The following is an 18,738-nucleotide window of genomic DNA, read 5'->3' on the forward strand; positions in this document are numbered from 1 at the left end:
GTACTCAGTGTATTCAAAGGGGGTCAGTGACAAATTACACAAGAGCAGCTGAGACTTCATTAGGCTACTAACTGCAAAGCTCATATGTATGACCACCTGATAGGTTATTTAATAAAAAATAGTAGCCAAAAATTGGTACCTTTATGTCATCATTTACTTGAATACTTCCGATTGCTCAATAACATGAATTCATTTGTTTTTGCTATATTAACATAAAACAAGTGGTAGTGAATAATTAACTTAATTTGCAGTTAATTGACCTAAAATACAAATAGACTCTGAATATATTCTGGCATTCTTGATGTGTGTCCTGTTACTTTTTCTGGGTTCTTTGGTGATGTATTGGTGGGATGGCCAAGCCAGAGTCTGCCACTAAACCTACAGGAATGTGGTGTGGGCTGAGCACGTAGTTATAGTAGGAGTGTAAGTGGAGATGGCCTGCTTGAAAAAGAAGCTTACTTACACAGACATTCTGTTAGGGTTAGATGGGGTGGATCCCACAGTCTACAAGTCATCTAAATTTATCGTTGAGGCAAAATAGTTGGCTAAGAGGTTCCAAGCTAAAGAAATGGACCAGGAAGGAAAGAATTATGGGTAATCCAGATTGGTATACTGGAGCTGGTTCTATCTGCTTGTGTGAAGCCGATTGTGTGTATCTCTTTCAACTGTGCATTCAGTAAAAATACATTGGTAGCTGGAAGCTGGCCATGGTATAAATATTTACTTTATCAAATTGTGATACACAGTTGGCCCTCTGCATCCACGATTCCACATCTAAGGATTCAACAAACTGAGAATCCCAAATTTTTGGGAAAAAATACCAAACAATACAATAATAAAAAATGCAAATAAAAAAATACAAAAGAATGATTGCTAACTGTGTTAGTTATAAACTAGAATTTAAAGTATATTGGGAGGATGTGCATAAGTTGTGTTCAAACATTATACCATTTTACATAAGGCACTATCTATGGAGTTTAGGATTGATGGGGAGGTTTTGGAACCAATCTTCCACAGATATCAAGGAATGACTGTACTATAAATCATGGTGCTCTCTGTCCTTGTCCAACCAGAAAGCTGACTGTAAAACATTGACCTGAATATCACTGGTAGTGTCTTTTATCCAGATAGACTAGTAGTAACCATCTGAAAAGGTTGTTCCTAGGTCGTATTCTTACTGCTAGTGACTAACATTCAGAGATATATTTGCTGATTATAGAGCAAAGGCCTGACAAAAACAGCTAAGTCTCAGTTAGTTCTTATTAGCATAAGAACTGGCAATGCTTCTGGTATTAGACATTTTCAGGTAACAACTGGGCAAGGAGGGCTTGCGAACCCTATAGTCAGAACGTGTAGGTGGTAGAATAGTGGGTTATATATGAGTGGACTCTACAGAGGTCTCAAGAGTTTATACTATTATCAGAAGTTAAAGATGATTTAATAATAAAGTCTACTTTATGTATTACTTAGGAAGGACGCAGAGAAAGGAAGTCCACCAGCAGAGGAGATGAGAAAACACAGAACAGGGTTATTATATATGTGTGATTTTAGATCTTCCCCTCTGTTGTCTCAGTGGCACCTTAAGGATCTATTTTTTCCCCTTCTTTCTCAGCTTGCAATAACAGATACAGCTCACTGTTCAGAAGCAGAAACTAAAAATCCAAGAAAGAAATGATAGAAATATAAGTCAGATTTGGATGCAAATTTGCTCTCATTGCATAAACCTAAAGCTGGAGATGCAACTCATAAAGGGGAAAAATGACTGGAGGAGCTTCAGCTCTCCAAACATGTGTGGGAGGCAAGGGGAAGGTCATAGTGAATACCACTAGCCATCTTATCATCTGAAGGTCTGGGCACCACTTGTTCTCTGATTAGACTGTGGGATGTGGCTGATTTGTAGGCTATATGGTGACATGAAATAGCCCTGTCCTGATTACAGAGCCAGCTGGGGGAAAAAACAAATTCTCTATGTGTTAGATCAGCATTATCCCCATTGGTTTTGGGGACCCTTCTGTGATACGTAGATATAGCCTTGCCATGAATCAGATAAAATCTGTCAATCCTGTCTCTTTCTGTCTACATTTTTATCTTTTTTGTAAGTGATTCACCTGTCTGCTTACCTTTCAATGTAGTAAATCCCAAGTTAAACCTGAATTACTTTACAGGCATGATAGCACTCCCATGCTAAAGTGAAGTATATCTCTCTTACCTCTCTAGCGTCATTCAGGATAAACCCTAGAGTAAGAGAAGAATAATACACAGAGAGATGAAGATTAATTTATAGGTTTTTGGTGGCATAAATGATGACCATCTGCGAATAGGATTTATCAGACCTGGAAAACTTCAATAAGATCGTATTAGACATGGGTACTCAGGATGGCTGTACCAGGCGGAGGGGTTTCCCTTCAATTACCTACTTTATGTGCTAGCCTGTTGACAGGAAGAAGTTTGTTGAGAACTAGTTTGGAGCCCAATAAAAGTTACCAGTTTTTCCTTTCGATGCATCCTTTAAAAAAGAATTGTTTTCTTCTTTGAAGGAGGGCCTGATGGTAGGTAACTTTGAGGAGCTGGAGAATATTTCCAGTCAGATTGATGAATGCACTTCAGCATCAGGATACATACTTTGAGAAGTTACTTTCTCTTTTACTAGAAGAAATTGTGATCAAAAGCTGGGATTGTTTTCAGAAAAATCTTACCCTGGCTTTAGGTCAGAGGCCTTTGAACCATGACTCAGGTATCTGATTGAGTTGTTACTCAATAGAGAAATATCAGAGACAGAAAGCACTATATTTGAGCACTCCAGGCCAGACCTAAGCATATTAAAACAAACAAGTCAGTGACTGTGGAAAAATGTGTAAATGTCCTCAGGCAGGCTTTTTGCTGAGTAAAAAGCGGGAGGGTAGTTCTAGCTAATTTTTAAAATTATTTCCCAGAATGCTAGGAGAAAATGTCTTTACAACCTGAAACACTATGGAATCTGGAAATGAGTTTAATTTTTTTTGGATAAATTTCAGGCTTAAGCTTTTCCAAGAGAATTGCTCTATCTAAGTGAAATTAGAGTATTGCTCCTCCTCCCTGCCACAACTTCTTTTACTTTTTAAAGCTGATCAAGGAAGGACAGAAGGCAGAAATTGAAGGATGTAAGAGAGTAAAATGAAAAAAAGAATGCCTAGAAGGGTTCCTGAAAATGACACTGGCCAAGGCTCAAACTCACTAATGCCAATGAGAATATATCAAAACAGATACACATTTCAATGATATTTTTATAAGCCTTCAGATAGCCTAGGGGAGATACTGGAGGAATGCCACCTTGATCAGTTGTCATGGCCCCAAGTGGTGAAGCGGTGTGGTGACAAGGAAGAATCTGTGGTCTCAGATAGCACGATTAGTTCTTTGAAAAACATAACAGACACCTCCTGGTTTAGATTTTGCCTTTTCTTTCCTTTCATACTTACATTTCTCTCATATATATTTTTCCTTCATTTTTTATTTTTGCTTAGGTTCTGGAACTTATCCATATTTAGGTAATGGTATCATTTAATCATTTAATTGGAATTTCCTTAATGGATAATAGCAGCATTCAGTAAGAAACTCCCACACGTATATGCTCAGACTTGGAAAGAGTTCAGAAAGTGCAGACACTGATTGCAGTGAATTCCAATGTTATTTTTAAAGCACTGGCTAAACACCATCAGCAGCAGGAAGGCACCCAATAACTGGATGCTCTCCCTTTTCACATTGTGTAGTAATGCAAGAGAGGCAGAGCAGTACGATTGACTAGTACTTATCTGCTGTTTCTCTCTCATCAAAGGTGATAACTTGACTATTCCCTCTATCAAAGCCCTAAGAGCTTTGATTTGGGAGCCTCCCCAATATATTCAGATTAGAAGGAGTATCTATGGAAGAAATTCCAAACCAAAAGATGTGTCTTCTTCCATGGAGGAAATACAGGATAGAGTTAGTTTTAGGAACTTGCCACCGTATCGTTCCTTGGATTCTTAGTATGCACTAGCCAGTCTGCTGCTGCCTCCTTACCTTTTAGAATCTTCTTACACAGATGGTTCTTGATGTATAATTGTTCAACTTATAATTTTTTGACTTTAGGATGAATTTATCCAGATGATATCCCATCATAAGTTGAAGAACCTCTGAACTTACAATGATTCAATGAAAAATTTTTAAACTTTATTATGGGTTTATCTGTTGTATTTAATTAACTTTTGACTTATATTTTAAACTTATGGTGAGTTTATTCAGATGTAACCCCATTATAAGTTGAGGAGTAGCTGATTTTGTTTTACATGTAACATTGGGAGTTTTTAGATGTGCTTAGAAATAGGAATGAAAAAAAGCATGTCTATTTATTTTCCTGGAAGCAGAAACACAGTTTTTTCTTTAAAGTACATTTACATAATGAAAAAAATATGTATTTTGACCTACATAGTATTTGTGATGATCTTCAATATGTTGTTTATGTATAGACATTGTCAATTTCACCCTTTTTTGTGCTAGAATTTTCTATGTTCTTAAAAGTATTCTTGAGCTTTGTTTTGGAACATAGGTGAGCTAACTGGAACACTGCTTGATCCTTTTAGGTATTGCTTCTAAGATTGTTAGCTAAAACCCAGAGCAGTGTTTATTCTATGGCTAATTGTCTTTTTTTTTTTTTTTTTTTTTTTTTTTTTTTTGGCTACTGATGTAAGATCTTTCTGAATACTCTACCCAATGCCCTCTGAATTAAAGGTTTTTAATTCTGGCTGGGGGACATGCACTATTCCTGTCTCCATGTGTGCTTCCAGGATGTTTTATCTAGTCCTTCTGGGTAGTTCTTTCCTGAATGGGGGTTATTTCCTCTCACACGAGCTGCTCAGTACTCTGCTAAATATTGTAGGATAGCTGCCACAATTCTCTGAGGTTCTTATTCTGTATAACTCCTTACCGGTACTCTCCCCTGTGAATTCTAGTCATTTTGGTCTCCTGGACTCTTAGCTCCATTTCCTCAGTTCAGGAAGATGGTTGGACCTTGTAGGGGTTTTCCTTGTCTATATCATTGCCTAAAATGTCTCCTAAGATAGTAAGAAGTTCCAATCCTGAGGCTACCTCATTTGTTTCCCATCTCTCACAGATCACTGTCTTTGTTGCTTGATATCCAATGTCTTTAAAAATCTGTTTCTTACATTTTACTTGTTTTTTTTCATGTGATTTTAAGCAGGAAACCTCTGTAAATATTTAGAAAGATATTTCAGAATTTGAGTTTTGGGGAATTAGATATAGGTGTGAAAATGAGCACTGTCCTTTAGTGCATGATCTTGAACAATGTACTCAGTGTTTTCAGCTGAGTTTTCAATTGTTAAAGAGTATCTTTTATATAATGTGGTAGTGAACATTGAGATGCTTTAGTATAGTGCCTAACATGTCATGAGTGCTAAATTAGTGAAATCTATTATTAAGCATTGCTTTGTAGCTTCTTTCAAACACCATAGCACACATAGACATTCTGTCCTTTTTTTTTTTTTTTTTTTTTTTTTTTTTTGGTCACAGTACCTGGAACAGGTAGTGCCAGATAGGTTTGATAGTGTCCATTGGAAGCTATAGTTAGGAGCAATTAGTACCCCATAGAGCTTTGATGATTGTTGGACTAGAGGGCATAGAGAACAAATAGTGGTTTCCAGAAGAGGAAATATTGCCTAGGGGGAACAACTCTATTTGAAGGATTTGCAGTGTACAAAGAAGTGCCAGGTAGAGACTTTTCTGGACATGTATGCAAAATGGCCTCAGCCATCTCTTAGGGATTCACATTAATTGTATATGGAATTATACAAACTAGAGAGGACTGAGAGCCCTACTTTGGCATATGGAGGGAATAAACAATGAACAGAGCTTACTACTCACAATCCTGATATTAAAGTTTGGGCTTGTGTGGCTAGGAATATCAGCTACTTAGGCAACTGGCACATAGTTGGTCATTGTGCACTTACAAAAAAAGAAGAAGAATCTTTCTAATTAAATTTTGGAAAAGAGTTATCCTAGAGATGAAAGTTAGGTGAATTGAAGAAATAGATTATAAAACAAAGAAAGTCTGAAAATATAGACCTAGGGTTGGTGAGTATTGAAACACAAGAAAACTTTATATTCATGTAATTGAGATTCACAGAAACATTCTTTTCCATAATATTGAACCATGGAAAGTGTTGCTTGTTTCATTGATTTGAAGGCAAGGGTCCTTCATCTTCACTACACCAGCTAATATAGAAATACATAATATAGCCATAGAGTAATTATTTTAAGTACAGCCACTGCTTCTACATAACAGCCTCTGGAGAGAAACTATAGAAGTAGATTACTTCTAAAAGCACCCTTCTAAATGTAAACCTTGCTAAAAGAAGTGTGTATCAGTAGTGAAAGATAACAATGGTTTTCTTACGGTTTAGTTTTCCTTTCACTATTGAGCTATCCCCTCCAGTTACCTATACCACATATGTATTCATGTATGCAGTTATGTGCTGATGTTTTATGGATACATACGCCAATGTGATCCAGAATACTAAAATAATTAGTGGCATCATTATTAACAAATTAGCCCCCAAACATATTGTTTTGAAAATAATATTTGACCAGGATATTTACCAGAATTCTTTCAAAGTGAATATTGATTGTGACCGTTTACATTTTGCATAGTACCCACAAATTATGAGCGATGGTTATCATGTCCAGATAAACTCTTGCCACTTCAATGATATTTTGTGTTTTTATCTCAGAACAATTTTTTTAGGGAAAAATTATAAATTCTACTTGAAGGCAAAAATAAAGACTCAGGAAAATTATGTAACTTGTCTACACTCACATAGTGATGTGGCAAGCATTTATGCCTATATTTTAATTTTGTATATAGGTAATTAGTTTTACATTTTTGTTGCTAACAGTTAATGTAAATCAGATATATCTTTTATAATTACACTGCATTGTCCTGATTGCCAATATCTTCCCCTCTTTCGAGCAGAATAACTTTGTCTTGACTCGTAGTCCAAATGACAACGGACAGATTTACTGTGGAATCTGCTTTCCGGTCACAGCAATGGATTGAGGTGTCCACTAACCCAAGTACAGCCAGTCATATTCCTTCCCTGAGAAAATTAGAACTACTGGTGAAGGAAGAGCATCTTTAGCTCTGTCACTAATGTGTGCAAATTTAAATTCAGTAGTTGTTGTCATCCCCACTGACTGGCAAGAGATATCTTTTAGTAGCAAGAGAAAATTAAGCCAACATGCGAAGAAATGCAAAGATGAGAATGAAACAGATACTCATTGGATGGTTCCAGAGCCTGAAGTCTGCAAAATTGCCCTGGGCCCTGCCTTTCCAAGAATCCAATTTTGCTGATACGATAACCAAATCATTACGTATGAGATAAAATTGTATTTTGATTTTTGATATAATGTAAAGATTTTAATTGTTTGTTTCAATTTCTCTGTTTCTCTAGCTTGTTTGAAGAATGAGTCTTCTTTTTATGAGTAATGATTTGTAATGTTTCCTCTTTCACATATGAAGTTCATGTATATACTCTATTCATATGCCAAAGTGGATAATTATTTTTAACTTTTAGTTTAAGTTGAGGGGTACAAGCACATGTTTGTTACATAGGTAAGCTTGTGTCATAGGGGTTTCTAGTACAGACGATTTCATCACCCAGGTATGAAGCCTAGTACCCATTAATTGTTTTTCCTGATCATCTCCCTCCTCCCACCCTCCACCCTCCAAAAGGCAATTGAGTGTTTTTCCCCTCTACGTGTTCATATGTTCTCATCATTTAGCTCCCACTTACAAGTAAGAACATGTGGCATTTGGTTTTCTGTTCCTCATTATTTGGCTAAGGGCGATGGTCTACAGCTCCATCCATGTCCCTGAAAAGGACATGATATTCTTTTTTATGGCTGCATAGTATTCCATGTTGTTTTCTTTCTTCAGTGTATCACTGATGGACAATTAGGTTGATTCCATGCTTTTGCTATTATGAATAGTGCTGCAGTGAACATACATGTGCATGTGTCTTTAAAATAGAATGATTTATATTCCTTTGGGTATATACCCAGAAAGGGATTGCTGAGTTGAATGATATTTCTGTCTTTAGGTCTTTGAGGAATCACCACACTGTCTTTCACAATGGCTGAACTAATTTACACTCCTACTAACAGTGTATAAGCATTCCTTTCTCTCCACAACCTCGCTAACATCTATTATTTTTTCTTTTGATTTTTCAAATAGTAGCCATTCTGACTGGTGTGAGATGGTATCATTGTGGTTTTGATTTGCATTTTTGTAATGATCAGCGATGTTGAGCTTTTTTTCATATGCTTGTTGGCTACATGTATGTCTTCTTTTGAAAAGTGTCCATATCCTTTGCCCACAAAATGGATAATTTTAAAACTACTTTATACCAAAAGGGAAGATAATGATGAAGGATCATTTCAAGGTACAGAATGAATTACATCATTGCCCTCCACTAGAGAGAGATGATGGTGATGTTCACAAGGTTTATAAGGACACTAAAAGACTAATTTTGAAAGAAAAGATTAGAATTGGGTATTGGACAATTGAACAGGTCAAGGAATATAAATTAATAGAAGCTGATATACTTTGTGCACATCTCAGAATTTGAAATTTATAGTGAAACTCATCTCATTTTCTGTTTTTAGGCCTTGGGTTTACTGTGGTTTTTAGAGACAGTCCATGAACATTTTGCTTTGTTTGATGGAAGAACTTCTGAATCACTTAAGAATATGGTTGAAGTACCTGTCTCTCTCTTTAGGGTTTTTCCATATAGCGAAAATGTAATCTGTTGTTTCATTCTAGAACTAGTGGTGATAAGAGATAATACCTGTGCAAAAAATTGCAGAGTATGTTTATGACATGATTTTCTACTTCATTTAAACCTTTGTATGAATCATATAATTTCCTCATCTCCATTTGTCCTATTTTTAAAAGTGATTATGGTGATTACCTAAGACTATTAGTGGGATGCAGAAAAGCACATTTTAAAAAATTTTATAATTATGGCATATTCTTACATGCACTACAAACTAATGCTTTTAGTACTATGACTAGAGGTTAATAAATAGGAAAACACATGTTTAGAAATAAGCAGTAATACAGTACAATCTTAATCTAAGAAATGACAGATAAATCATACATCACAAAAATTTACTGAATAGCATGTTCTGTTGTCTAATATCCCTAATGTGTTATTTTATCTATATAAGGCACGAAGCTGCTATGTGTAGGTGCCTCTCCTTTTTCTCCTGAAAAATTTTATAGTTTTAGAGTTGTCAGGACCTATTCCTCTAAAAATCTGTTAATAATGAATATATTCATTCATTTACTCCTTAATACTTTCCTTTATTTCTTTATTCAAGACAATTAATTTTTTATGCATCAACTATTTTAAGCTCTGAATCAATGTGTGTTAGATTTTACATCTCAATAAAGGGTTTTAAAATACATTTACTCTGAAATTTAATTATCGTAAACTTTTTGTATTTGAATAAAAAAAAGACTCCTCTAAAATTCATTTTCATTGTTCTTAGGATAATAGGAAATATTTTTCTTTCCTTAAAAATATTAAAATTTCAGATTGCTAAAGCATGCTAACATTTTTGTGAAATGTATAGTTCAAGTAAAAAAAGAAAAATCCTATAGGAAGATATAGCTTTAGTCAATATAAAATTGAATGTATAATTTTCTTTGTCAATAAATGTTCTAAATGTCTTTAGCAAGATAATATTTTGTGACTCATATCAGAATAGGTAGAAAATTGCACTTAACAGTATTCCAATCCACAGGGTTACTTATGTCAGCACAATACTAGTGGAAGTTGATCAGCGATTTTGAGGATTCATATAGAACTATGATCACATAGACTTGGTTGTTACCAGATGTCTAGGTACTGAAAGGCTTCTAATTTGTAAAAAACGGTATGATTTTTAGCGCATGTACATCAGAGACCATTCTAAGTTAATGTTGATAAAGCTAATCCTGTTTAGGTGACCAAAAGCTGTGGGAAATCATGTTTGTAGAAAATGAGGCAATTTTATCTAGATGATGGTAAATCAACATTTTAACAATTGTTCTTGATTGTTATGGTAAACTACAATGATGGTTTCTAAATGGAGTCATTTACTTGCCTAAGTAGCAAAGTCCTTCAAACCAGCATAGAAGGATCATAACTTCCTGAGTTATTTAGTTTTCAGAATTCAACTTTCATATCAATACAACAAATTTAACTGAATCTGTTGACAAGTTAAGGAGAATGATGGCTTTGGAGAATGTCAGATTTGTTTGGTAGCAGGAATACCACTGTAGATCTTCTCTGCCTTAGAGGGCTTTAGTGAAGCAGAGTAAAACCCATAAGACCTGAAATAGACAGACAGTCAAATTCACTATAACAAAAACACAATAAATACTTTGACGTATGTTGAGATGCAAAAAGCTGCTGATACGTTTTCATATTAAGTTGATAATGAAAACTAACAACAGTATGTTTTTGTTAAAAATATTTACAGGCAAAATGTGGATTTACTTATGCATACCATTTATGATTCCTCTCGTAAAAAACACCTTAGCGAATCTTTTGCCTTGCTGATATGGTTTGGCTGTGTCGCCACCCAATCTCATCTTGAATTGTAACTCCCACAATTCCCACTTGTTGTGAGGGAACCTGTGGGAGGTGATTGAATTATGGGGGCGAGTCTTTCCTGCACTATTCTGATGATAGTGAATGAGTCTCATGAGAGCCGATGGTTTTAAAACTGGAGTTTCCATGAACAAACTCTGCCTGCCGACATCCACGTAAGACATGACTTGCTCCTACTCGCATTTCATCTTCCACCATGATTGTGAGGCCTCCTTGGACGCATGGAACTGTAAGTCCAATAACCCTCCTTCTTCTGTAAATTGCCCAGTCTAGGGTATGTCTCTATCTGCAGTGTGAAAACGGACTAATACACTTGCTTAAAATATAATTCAACAAAATGTTTAAATGGTTAAAGAATTCTCTCAGTAAATATTTCCTGAAAGCTTATTATGTATGGGACACAGTGTGACATTCTGTTGGGTATATACAGTCTGTTGAGCTTGGACCTTGCCTTAAGGAGAGCTTTATTTCCTTAGTGAATTAACCAACCTCACCCCAGTTCTCTGAAAATATTCTGATTTATGTCTGGTATGCATAATTGCTCATGGTGACTCTTGAATATTCATGTACTTTTGCTCTCAGTAATTGAGTTGTATGCTTACTAAAAATCAGTTAAGAGTTCCAAAATCAGCTGTATTTTCTTTAGTAATAAGGTAATTTAATTACATTGTGTTTTGGGTCCCCAAGATTGCTTCCTAGTCCAGTGATTTGCTAGAAGGCTCAGTAAATAGTTGTAACCACAACTAAGATTTATTATAGAAAAAGGATACAAAAGCAAAGTCAGCAAAAGAAGAAGCTGCCAAGTGCAAACTTAGGAGAAAATCAAGCACAAGCTTCCAAGAGTTCTCTCCCAGTGGTGTCACACAGGGAGGATGCACTTAACTTCTCTAGCAACTAGTTGTGACAACCCACATAAAATGTTGTCTTCCAGCGAAGCTCATATGAGCCTAGGAATCCAAGGTTTTTATTGATGGTCAGTCATATTGGTACTGTCTGTCTAGTATGTACCAAAATTCCTGACTGCAAGAGGAGAGTAGGTATCCATCATAAATGGCATTGTTTGTACAATTTAGGCACAGCGAGCCACCTTTACCATTTAAGGACAACTTTATACCAGTTTAAAGACCTGTTTGCCAGTCAAGTTCCCTAATATCAACAAGGGCCAACTTTGCAAGCAGACCTTTCTCAGGCCTGCTATGTCAAGTGTTTTCTGCACATACCTAAACCAGTAAAATATGAATGCATAAGAGAGAGAGCAAGAGAGGAAGTTATTTTTATGAAAACCAACTTTAATATTTTGAAGAGACTTGATTAAGGCAATATGTTTTAAAAATTGTAATTGAATTAGACATGTGCTAGACAATTACTTATTCAACTTTCAGGTTTACAAGAACCACTTGGATGTTGTTAAAGTGTGGATTCTCATTGAATTAATTCTGGTATAGGGCCTCAGACTATATTTCTCTTTTGTAAATTAAAAAATCATTTAGTTGATATATGTTTGTACATATTTATGAGGCACATGTGAAATTTTGATACATGTATAGAATTTCTCAAAAGATGACATACAAATAGCCAACAGGTGCATTAAAAAAATGCTCAACATCACTAATTATCAGGGAAATGCAAATCAAAACCACAGTGAGATACCACCCTACCCCAATTAAAACAGCTATTATTAAAAAGATTTTAAAAATAACAGATGCTAGTGAAAATGCAGAGAAAGGGAACTCTAATACATGCATAGAATGTATCAAAATATCACATGTACCTTGTAAATATTATAATGGGTATGTAGGATTTCCATAACTGGAACATTTATCTTTTCTTTCTGTTGGTAATATTCCTGATGTTCTCTTCTAGCTATTTGAAAATATACATTATATTGTTAATTATACACATACTGTCACTCTACCGTGCTATTGAACACTAGAATTTATTTCTTCTATCTAAATGTATGTTTTTATCCACTAACCAACCTCTCTTCAGCTCCCTAACCCCACAGACATCTTTCTCAGCCACTGAAAACTATTGTTCTACTCTCTACCTCAACTTCTTAGAGCTCTCACACATATGAGTGAGGACATGTGACATTTGTCTTTCTGCGCCTGGCTTATTTCACTTAACGTGATGACCTCCAGTTCCAGTCATGTTGCTGTGAAGGACAGGACATACTTTTTTCCTGACTAAATAGTATTCTATTGTATATATGTGCATATTTTCTTTCTTTTTTTTTTTTTTTTGAGACGGAGTCTTGCTCTGTCCCCCTGGCTGGAGTGCAGTGGCACTATCTCGGCTCACTGCAAGCTCCGCCTCCCGGGATCATGCCATTCTCCTGCCTCAGCCTCCCGAGTAGCTGGGACTACAGGCGCCCGCCACCGCGCCCGGCTAATTTTTTTGTATTTTTAGTAGAGACGGGGTTTCACCATGTTAGCCAGGATGGTCTCGATCTCCTGACCTTGTGATCCGCCCGCCTCGGCCTCCCAAAGTGCTGGGATTACAAGCGTGAGCCACCGCGCCCGGCCTGTGCATATTTTCTTTATCCATTCACCCATTGATGGACACAGGTTGATTCTATATCTTAGCTATTGTGAATAATGCTGCAATAAACATGGGGGTACAGGTATCTTTTTAATACAGTAATTTCCTCTCTTTTAAATAAATACTCAGTAATGGGATTACTGGGTCCTATAGTAGTTCTACTTTTAGTTTTTTTGAGAAACCTACATACTGTTTTTCATAATGGCTGTACTAATTTACATTCCCACCAACAGTGTTCCTTTCTCTGTATTCTCACTAGCATCTGCTATTTTAAAAAATCTTTTTAAATAATAGCCATTTTAATCAGAGTAAGATGATATCTCATGTGGATTTGATTTGCATTTCCCTGATAATTAGTGATGTTGAGCATATTTTTATGTACCTGTTGGCCGTTTGTATGTCATCTTTTGAGAAATTTGGGGAATTTGCCCATTTTTTAATGGGATTGTTTGTTTTGCTGTTAAAGTGCTTGAGTTCCTTGTATATTCTTGATATTTATTAATCACTAGTTGGATGAATAGTTTGTAAATAAATTTTCCCATTGAACAAGTTGTCTCTTCACTCTGTTGTTTCCTTTGCAGCACAGAATATTTTTAGTTTAATATGGTCCCCCTTGCCTATTTATATTTTTATTGACTGTACTTTTGAGGTCTTAGCCATAAAATTTTTGCCCAGACTGACCTGGAGCATTTTCTATATGTTTTCTTTCTAGTATTTTCAGTCTTGGGTCTTATATTTAAGTTTTTAATCTATTTTGAGTTGATCTTTGTACACGGTGAGAGACATAGGTCTAGTTTCATTCTTCTGCGTATGGATATCCAGTTGATACTATTTCTGATGAGTTACAAGATATGATAATGAGGAAGCTGGTCCACAGATTATACTTTGAGTAGCAATGTTCCCGGGGATACTGGAAGGCAGAAAAATAAACAAATTCAAGAATTTTACCCTCAGATTTATGTAGAGATTCATTTAAATTGCTGTTCAATATTAAATAACTAAAGTTGAGATAAATGTGTAAAATGAGTGTTTTGCACACTCATTTTGGGGGGTGCATTTTACAGAGCTCTAATCAATATAACCTCAGAGAAAAGGCCTCAATCCTACATTAAAATATTCACATATAAAAGTACAGTTACATATTTTAATTTAAATATTTGTGATGTAAAAATTTCTTTGTTAATAATTCCACATTTCATAGACCATTTTGCTTGTTCGTTTACTGGACAATTGTGTTGAATAGCACGACTTGCAGAGAATGACATAGAAATGACTTCTCATGGACAGAACCGAAGAGATTTGATAGATGAATTATTTTAATCAGAAATGTCCCTTTTGTGGAAGAGGTGGCATTTGAATCTCGGAGGCCTGGAAAGATGAGTAAATTTTGATATGCAGTGACAGATGTAATTGGAAATTATGATGGGATTTTTCCTTAGAGAATTAGGGTTTATGAAAGAATGTAGTTGTGGTAAGTCTGGGAAGGTAAGATTGATTGGTTGTGGATTGTAGAGCTTTGGCAAACATAGTAAAAGCATGCATTAATAACAAAAATGATGGATTTGCTATTCCTGCCCCTTCCTATTCAAAACCATCCGATGGCTTTTCATGACACTTAGAATACAGTCTCCAATCTTGACAAGGCCTCTAATAATTTCCCTATCTGATCTCAGTGCAGGTTACCTCATTGATAGCCACACTGATCTTTCTATTCCTGAATGTTTCAAACATATTACCAATTCCAGGCTTTTGTATCTGCTGATAACTCTGCCTGCTAGAGTCCTTTCTCTGATATTTCTTGGCTTTGTCTCTTCCTGTTTAATTTTGTTTTTGTTCAGATGCTGCCCACTCATGTTCAGAGTAGCCTTATTTTAAAATAGCAACTATCTATCACAGTCTACCTTTTATTCTGCTTTTATTTTCTTACATGACACCTATTATAACCTGGCAATATTTTTTATATTTGTTTACTTGTTTTTGCCTGTAAAAAACACTTGCATGTAAGTTGAGTTCACTCAGGTATCCCTAGAGCCTAGAATAGTGAATGAGACATAGTAGGAATTCAGTAAATATTAGATGAATAAACAAGTATCTCAATTTGTTATGTATTGAAACCTGTCCTATGTCAGAGCTGATTGAATATATTTAATATGATAAGATCTACAAAATGAGTAGTTTTCGTGGTGTAAGGTTTCTCCCCCAGAGTTAGAACAATTCTTGATGCACAATAGGTGTTCAGTAAATAATAGATGACTGAAATGTCCTAATATTTTATGCATTGAATTTTTTATTTCTGTGTCATAACTAATTGTAATAAAGTGAAAATACTATATTTACAAACTGGCTAGTATTGACAATATGGACTTGTATCTTATTAAATGGCATTTGGTTTATGAAACAAGCTGGAAAGCCACCCCTCTTCCTTAAAGCATTACATGACACAGTAACATCTTAATTTGGGATGCTATAACGAAGTTTCATAGACTGGGTGGCTTATAAACAATAGACATTTATTTCTCTCAGTTTTAGAGGCTGGACATCTGATATCAGGGTGTGAGCATAGTCGGGTTCTGGTGAGGGCCTTCTTTCTGGTTGCAGACAACTGACTTTCATTGTATCCTCACATGGAGGAAAGAATGGAGAAAGCTCTCTGAGGGTCTCTTTTATTTTATTTTATTTTTTCTTTTTTTTATTATTATACTTTAAGTTCTAGGGTACATGTGCACAACATGCAGGTTTGTTACATATGTATACATGTGCCATGTTGGTGTGCTGCACCCATTAACTCGTCATTTAAATTAGGTATATCTCCTAATGCAAAATCAATGTGCAAAAATCACAAGCATCCTTATACACCAGTAACAGACAAACAGAGCCAAATCATGAATGAATTCCCATTCATAATAGCTTCAAATAGGATAAAATACCTAGGAATCTAACTTACAAGGGATGTAAAGAACCTCTTCAAGGAGAACTACAAACCACTGTTCAGTGAAATAAAAGAGGACACAAACAAATGGAAGAACATACCATGCTCATGGAGAGGAAGAATCAATATTGTGAAAATGGCCATACTGCCTGAGGTTATTTATAGATTCAATGCCATCCCCATTATGCTACCAATTACTTTCTTCACAGAACTGGAAAAAAACTGCTTAAAGTTCATATGGAACCAAAAAAGACCCTGCATTGCCAAGACAATCCTAAGCCAAAAGAACAAAGCTGGATGCATCATGCTACCTGACTTCAAACTATACTACAAGGCTACAGTAACCAAAACGGCATGGTACTGGTACCAAAACAGAGATATAGACCAATGGAACAGAACAGAGCCCTCACAAATAATACCACACATCTACAGCCATCTGATCTTTGACAAACCTGACAAAAACAAGAAATGGGGAAACGATTCCCTATTGAATAAATGGTGCTGGGAAAATTGGCTAGCCATAAGTAGAAAGCTGAAACTGGATCCTTTCCTTACTCCTTATACGAAAATTAATTCAAGATGGATTAGACACTTAAATGTTAGACCTAAAACCATAAAAACCCTAAAAGAAAACCTAGGTAATCCCATTCAGGACATAGGCATGGGCAAGGACTTCATGTCTAAAACACCAAAAACAATGGCAACAAAAGCCAAAATTGACAAATGGGATCTCATTAAACTAAAGAGCTTCTGCACAGCAAAAGAAACTACCATCAGAGTGAAAAGGCAACCTACAGAATGGGATAAAATTTCTGCAATCTACTCATCTGACAAAGGGCTAATATCCAGAACCTACAAAGAACTCAAACAAATTTATAGGAAAAAAACAACCCCATCAAAAAGTGGGCAAAGGATATGAACAGACACTTCTCAAAAGAAGACATTCATACAGCCAACAGACACATGAAAAATGCTCATCATCACTTGCCATCAGAGAAATGCAAATCAAAACCACAATGAGATACCATCTAACACCAGTTAGAATGGCAATCATTAAAAAATCAGGAAACAACAGGTGCTGGAGAGGATGTGGAGAAATAGGAACACTTTTTCACTGTTGGTGGGACTGTAAACTGTTCAACCATTGTGGAAAACAGTGTGGCAATTCCTCAAGGATCTAGAACTAGAAATACCATTTGAACCAGCCATCCCATTACTGGCTATATACCCAAAGGATTATAAATCATGCTGCTATAAAGACACATGCACACATATGTTTATTGTGGCACTATTCACAATAGCAAAGACTTGGAATCAACCCAAATGTCCATCACTGACAGACTGGATTAAGAAAATGTGGCACATATACACCATGGAATACTATGCAGCCATAAAAAAGGATGAGTTCGTGTCCTTTGTAGGGACATGGATGCAGCTGGAATCCATCATTCTCCACAAACTATCGCAAGAACAGAAAACCAAACACCGCATGTTCTCAGCCATAGGTGAGAATTGAACAATGAGATCACTTGGACACAGGAAGGAGAACATCACACACCAGGGCATATTGTGGGGAGGGGGGAGGGGTAGCATTATGAGTGTCTCTTTTATAAGGGCACTAATCCTGTTCATGAGGGCTCCATTCTCATAACCTAATCACCTCTCCAAGGCCCCACTCCCTAATACTGTTATAGGAAGGTTAGAATTTCAACGTAAGAATTTTGGAGAGATACAGACACATTCGGTTCACTGCAAACAGTAAGATTATATTTCACATAATGACAAATAAAATAGGTACAACAAATGTAGACTTAAGATGTAAATAAAGCCTCTCATTTTCTCTAAGCAAAAATAATATGTGCAACTAGTCAGGGTTGGCTTCATGTGTTTATGATCTGAGCAGTCACACAGAGTCCCATGTTCAGAAGGGCCACAACTTGGTTTAATACTTGGTTGTTACCTTCTTAAATTCTTAACTTTTTCTTTGAACTTATGTTTTTCAAATGAAAACTGCTAGGGTAATGGAGCATGTAATGTAACAGAAGTGAAATGCACAATATTGCCACTGTCCCACCACTGTTCCTTGTCACCCCATTAGCATATAGCATTTACAATATGCCATGAGCACAGAGTTTTGAGTGAACTCACAATGTGTGGGAGGTCTGCAAGACTCAGAGTGAATATAAGATAAATGTGTTACAGCTGTGACCAGATAAGCAGGGCATGACAACCTTCAGATGCCACACTTTGTAGAACAAGAACTTGCTTCAAATGCATACAGGAGGCAGTGACATTGTAAGATACATGAACTATCAAGAAATCCTATCCTTTTGTATTTGTGTTACTTCCCTGTAGTAGCCAAGCACTTACAGTCGAAATAATGGCATGGAAAGAAAGGGAAAGATGGGACAACCTATACTATATCTTTACTCATAGTGAGATAAAGGTAGGGTGTGAGAGTATAATGTGTACATATCAACGGATAAAATAAGAACAATTGAGTTAGTTTTGTGTAGTCTTTCCATGTGTGTGACATAAGAATTGTATAAGTTTAATGGTTCTACATACAAGTTAAATGTTCTT

Source organism: Macaca fascicularis, chromosome 11 (assembly GCF_037993035.2).
Source record: "Macaca fascicularis isolate 582-1 chromosome 11, T2T-MFA8v1.1".
NCBI classification, from domain to species: domain Eukaryota; kingdom Metazoa; phylum Chordata; class Mammalia; order Primates; family Cercopithecidae; genus Macaca; species Macaca fascicularis.